The sequence below is a fragment of the Pezoporus occidentalis genome, unplaced genomic scaffold (assembly GCF_034315485.1).
Source record: "Pezoporus occidentalis ecotype Australia unplaced genomic scaffold, CSIRO_AGI_Poc_V1 ctg18, whole genome shotgun sequence".
In the NCBI taxonomy this organism is placed as follows: Eukaryota; Metazoa; Chordata; class Aves; order Psittaciformes; family Psittacidae; genus Pezoporus; species Pezoporus occidentalis.
The window spans coordinates 11563052-11568876 of NW_026913640.1; the positions used below are offsets into that span (position 1 = coordinate 11563052).

Below are 5825 nucleotides of genomic sequence, written 5' to 3' on the forward strand. Positions count from 1 at the left end.
AGTGCCAGGCCCTGTGTCAAGACCCCTCAGTGATCACAGGAGATCTTACACTTTGATGCAGAGCTGCTGTGCTCCCTCATGACAGACAAGGGATGAAAATGCATATTTCCACAAGCTATCCTAGTTGAAAAAAACACAAAGGGCTCATTACAGAATCAAAAAGATGAGGCTAAGTTTCAAAAAATCCTTTTTTTCATGGAGCGGTGTCAGCCTGTATTAGCCCTCTGCTGATTAGACATGCTCAAGATGAACTCAAATTAGTGTTTTTGTAAAGCAGAATAAGAGAAATTAATTTCCCTAGGAAAAAAAAACAACAAAACCCCAACTGCTGCATGGGGCACTATGCTAAGTAGTTCAAGTTTTTCTCTGAATAAGCTGAACTTATTGAGGTATTAGAATTTTTTTGAAGCCTTTATCTGAATCAGGCAGAGCAGGAATTACTCCTGGCAACACTGTCTCCCAGAGAAGTTGCCTAACTGCTGCACTGTAGGTTTTCAGAGGTACCACCACTATTACTGAATAATTCTGTGATGTATTCTCAGCTATTCTGCAATTCCAAAATCAAAGCATCTTGGAAATATGATTATTTATTTATAGTTTATGGTCTTTAGCAAGACCATAATGTAACCCTCAGCACCCTCTATTAGGTATGACAAATGCAAAACATATAACCTCAATATGCAATATATATATATATCCTCAATAGTCACCGCTGCTGTGCAAGAGGGTTGGCTGCAGGTCTATGACAAACAAATGAACAGAAGGTGGCAGTAACTAATAGGAGTGCCAAAAGTAGGAAATGATGGAAGACCTGGGGAATGGGAAAGAAAGGTAAGTGACAAAAAAGAGGCAGCAGGTAGCAGAATATTTTTGTTACCCTTATTTCACTGAAATGACCTTCAAATGAAATTTTAGTTCACAGGTAGCTTGGGATCAAACAGAATTCCTTCTTTGTTCTCCCTTTAAACATATTAAATTCAGTCAGCCTCATTTGTACTGGGGGATGGATTTTATTTCTTTGTTTGGTTTCCTGAGGCTGAAGCTTTTTCCCAGCCAAAAATATCACAGTATGACACTTCTTCACACTGAAAGTTCTGCTGGAGAAATCCACATGCTGAAAGATTTACTGATTTTCCAGTTGTACTTTGGGGCTCTCCCAGGTTTGTTTAGGACATTTGCTCCCTTAGTCTGACAAAAAAAAAAAAAACAAACAAAAAAAAAAATCAGTGACGTGCTTTGTTTTTGTTTTTGTTAATTTATTTTTTATTTTTTTTTAAATAAGCAAAGACTGCAGTAGATAACTGAGCCCTGTTCATGGACCTTGGGAGAATAATTATGCAGCCAGCTGTTCCTCTCAGTTTCAACATTGCAGAAGGGGTGGGTAGGAACTTTGTTATGATGTTCTTGTTCCAGAAGAGCAAGTCAGTTGCCACAGGCTCAGAGGCCTCTGAGGAAGAGCTGTTGACATCAGTGCTTCTGGCAGTCAGGGATGCAGGGTTTGGCATATGTTGCTGGCTTTTATTTTCTTGTATGTGCAGCCTGATATCAACCTCGCAGTGAAAAAAAGCTGGTGAATGGAATTTGCCTGTGCATAAGTCTCCTTTGTGAATTTCCATTACCATTTCTGTTCACAAAGGCTATGGGTTTCCTTTCATTGCTGGCATGGCAAATATTTCATTCCTCTGATCTGCTTCAACGTGCTTGAAGAAGCTATTTTCAAATTCATCTGCTTCCTATTTTTTTTTTTTCAAGGAATTCAGTGTTTTTTATAGGTATCATACAGCTATACTAAGTCTACAGCACATGAAAGATTGAAGAAAAAGGTCATGTACCTAGAAATTCCTCTAAAAAAAAAAAAAGAATAAAAAAAAAGAAAATAGAATAAGAAAAAAGAAAAAAGAAAAAAGAAAAAATGAAAAAGAAAAAGGAAAAAGAAAAGGAAAAAAAAAAAGAAAAAGAAAAAGAAAAAAGGAAAAAAGAAAAAGAAAAAAGAAGAAGAAAAAAGAAAAAGAAAAAAATGAGAAAAGGAAAAAGAAAAGGAAAAAAAGAAAAAGAAAAAGAGAGAAAAAAAAGAAAAAAAGAAAAAAAGAAAAAGGCTTCAACAAGGATTACAAATGTATCCATGAAGATATACATGGGTGCTAACATTTAGCAGACACAGCTGTGCAGCTGCATTTAGGTTTGAAATTTTAAAGGCTATATATTGCCATCCTCTTGTTTCTAGAAGCTGGGTATTCATTTGCACTGAAGTCGTACAGCAAAGCGTGCCTGGTTTTGAATCTCTGATCTTCATTTTGACAGAACAGAGGAAGATGCATGTGTCTGAGGAGCTGTGTGTTATATGCCAGTGTGTGTAATTTTTTTAGAGAGATGTGAATGACCTGGAATTCCTGTTTATGCCTAAATTTCTTTGCCCCTAGAATACCTGTCACCACTTGTTAATGGATTAAAAGGACCAGGTTTTAACTTATACTGAAGCTTTGAAGGTCTAATTATGTTCAAGGTCTACCAGAGCCAGGTATCTAAAAATGGTGCATCAAAATTAAATTGTAAGAAATTAAGCTAAAAGGCAGCTTAAAAGGCCATCTGTCCCTCCTAAGATATCATATGATTCGTAAGACTCACAGAGCCGGTAAATTTTCTCTATGATCTTCCCCATCATCGAGTATTTAAATTTATTTACATTTCAAATGAAAGTACTATAGTCCCTACCATGCAGGAACCATATTCCTTGTCTGCAGAGAAATTGTGTAAGGAATTCTGGTGAAACAACTAGGAATTGCATACAAAATTCTGTTTCATTAGTTCCTATATTCTTTTATTATCAATAGTAAGGTTGAGTTGCAAGTACACGCTGACACAGGACATCTACACAGTGATTATTACCTTCTTGCATTTTGCTTGACAACTTTGCTTTGACCTTGCAAACTGAGGAACCTGTCTGTCACTTATAATTCATGTATCACCATCAATTTCCAGAGGACTAGGCAGCTTGTCCTATATCTCTAGTTAGGAAGAAATGAAAAATGCAGCAAAACCCCTTTTGTTTTGTTTTTTTTTAATGTAGAATTGTTGCTGAAGACAATGGTACAGATGGTTATTTTTTGTAAGCCATTAACCAGACATTTCAGGAATATAATTTTCTCTTCTACTGTTTATTTGAAATCAAAGCAGACTTCTTGTGCTGTTCTAGCAAATAATTTCTTTTGCATGGGATGGCATAGGATGGCTAATATGGTAGAATATTTCAGTGAATATTTGGTTGGCTATGGGAACATGCTATTCTAAGGGAAATTTTTTGAATATATTTTAAAAAATATCAACATATAAAGCAAAAGGAGTTGTCAGTATTTTTATAATTCTATGATAAATTTTCTAATTAGAGAGAGCTGCAAAGGTGGTGAGGAGTGCTTTTCTTTGCTATTTATTTCTCTTTCTTTTAAAAGTATTTGCGTGAACTGCAGCTCTGAAGTTAATATTATCCCAAATAAAATTATTCTATGATTAAAATAACTATTAAAGTTGGAAAATAGCTGCTTACCATGAAATCTATCATTAGTATTTCACAGAATCAATGAGGACCAATCTTGTCTCTGTTTTAAATTTGCCCATTTTTTCCAAGGGGCAAAAATAGTAGAAGAAACAAAGGTATCAAAACAACACAGCCTAAATCCTCTTCAAGGCTCTTTTAGACCAGAAGCAATACAGAAGAGGGTAAAAAAAAAAAAACAACAAAACAAGAAGAAAAGAAAGAGACTGGAGAAAACTGATTTTCCATTACCCACCAGATCAGTGGCTGATCCAAAAAAGAAATCCAAGCCATTTAGTTCCTAATGTATTGCTTCACTCAATAGACTAGGTTGTCACCATGAGATAGTCTGTATTTTCTGCTCCAAGAGAAGAAAGTAGAAGTTACTTTGCTAAGACAATATCTGCCCATGAAAATTGTGCGCAACATCTTACCAAGCACCTGTTTCTCATTACTCTATAGCCAATGTATGGCAACCAAATTTATCAAGATCCAGCCAGAAGATACTCAAACGGAGGTTTCTGATTTAATGTGAGGTTGAAGGGGTTGCCCACTTTCAACAGTCTTGCTTTCCATAGTGAAAGGTTACTTGGTAGATTGATTTTAGCAGTAAAAGATTACCTGGAGATTGTTCCAGGACTGCAATGGCATCCTTAACAGCATTCATAAGAACACACTTGAGCCTCCTTCCTAAGAGATTTAATTCCTTAAAATATTTACTTCTAAATTTGGATCAAGGGGGAGAACAAATTTAAGCACCAGAGTCACAAGCTCATGAAATATTATTCTCAATGGAAGAATAAAATCATGTCAGATCACTAAATTTCAGAAACATTTTACCCTTTCTTGAGGTTTCATTTCTGAGATACAAGTTCTATACAAATTCCGAGACGTGGATGAATCTGCTGAATATTTTATCACATTCCCACATGCTCTAAAAGAACATTACAACTTCACTGGAAATTTTCATTATGAAAACACATGGATAAAATTACTTGTGCTAGGAAAGAACAGTGCATCTCAGAGAGTCTTCATGATGAAAAAAAATTGGTGACAGTACATATCTGAGGTAAGTGCATGAATAAGCAACTGAAATCCAACACATAGGCAAAACCTAAAGAGCAAGCATTGATGTGAGCATCCACTGACTTTCCAAGCAATCCAGTAGAAATCCCCAAGTGCCCAGTGCAAATATATCTCTAGGTATCCACTTCATGTATGACGAGCTGAGAATGCTGTGTGTGACAATGTCACAGAGGGCTTTAGGTGCATGCTGCTTGGTGGGCCCCCATTAAAGACGTAGGAAGTGCCAGCTGCTGAGCCCAGGCTGCTGGAGATGTTATTGCCACTGAAACACTGAAGCCACTTTACATCAGCAAAGCCATACAAAAATATTGTGATTATCTCTAGAGTTCTGTAAAACCAACTAGTGCAAGCCAAAAATTCAGACTGTTTAACTGCAAATAAGGGAGAATCAAAGGGAGAATTGAATAAAAGTTTTAATTTCTCTAACATAATAACAGGAAAACCCTGGGAGGCAGTGTTTTAATTTTGTAAAACTTATTTAATCTTTCCAATGCTATCCTTCACTTCTAAAAATTAGAATCAAAGATGATTAAAACCTGCTCTTCTCTTAATTCGTCTGAAGTGGGTTGTTGTCTATGGCTAGGAAGGAATGTCAGACAAAAAGCCGTGATGTGGCTCCAGGTTTTAATTTAATATAGTAGAAATACGTATGGTTTGTTACTTTTTAATTTAATATACATTTTCGTTGCTAAAATAAGTTTTGGAATTTTTAAAAGTGTTCCTGCAAATTCTTCTAGAAATCCACTGGAAATTATTTACAACGGGAGCACAGTTCAAAGGGAATGTCACAACTGAGCAACGAAAGCTGGAAAGTGATAGACACTCCGTACTGGCTATGTACTTAAAACAGTTGCCAAACTAAATATTTCTACATAAATTATACTAAAACCACCTTGCTTTTAGCTAGTTCATAATTAAAACATGTTTCAACACCTCTGGAAAACTCAGTATACAAATAGTCTATAGGCTGAAAGATATCTGCATATAAAGTAATTCCACCAATTGTCAGGGCTGATTGGACAAAATCCCAGTGCCGCACCCTGTTTCATCCATGAATGAAATTAAGAGACATATGAGGTCAAGTACTGCAATTGGACTGTTTATTACAAATTACAAAAAAACAGTTATTATAAACAAGAGAATTATTCTAATAAAGAGGATAGTGATAGGACAGATTGGAAAAAAAGGTAGAAAATGAAGCAAGGATTCG

At 35.7% G+C, this 5825-nt stretch overlaps 1 long non-coding RNA gene across 2 annotated transcripts; it reads left to right on the forward strand.

Moving 5' to 3' along the window:
* Positions 1–629: 629 nt before the first annotated feature.
* On the forward strand, positions 630–4418 carry LOC134161802 (uncharacterized). Of its 2 annotated transcripts, XR_009964094.1 has the most exons (3): positions 630–831; positions 2225–2347; positions 3623–4418. It is a non-coding gene; the product is annotated as an uncharacterized LOC134161802 (long non-coding RNA). The 2 variants fall into 2 exon arrangements; XR_009964095.1 differs by lacking the exon at positions 630–831 and having other exon boundaries at positions 2055–2347.
* The last annotated feature ends 1407 nt before the right edge of the window (positions 4419–5825 follow it).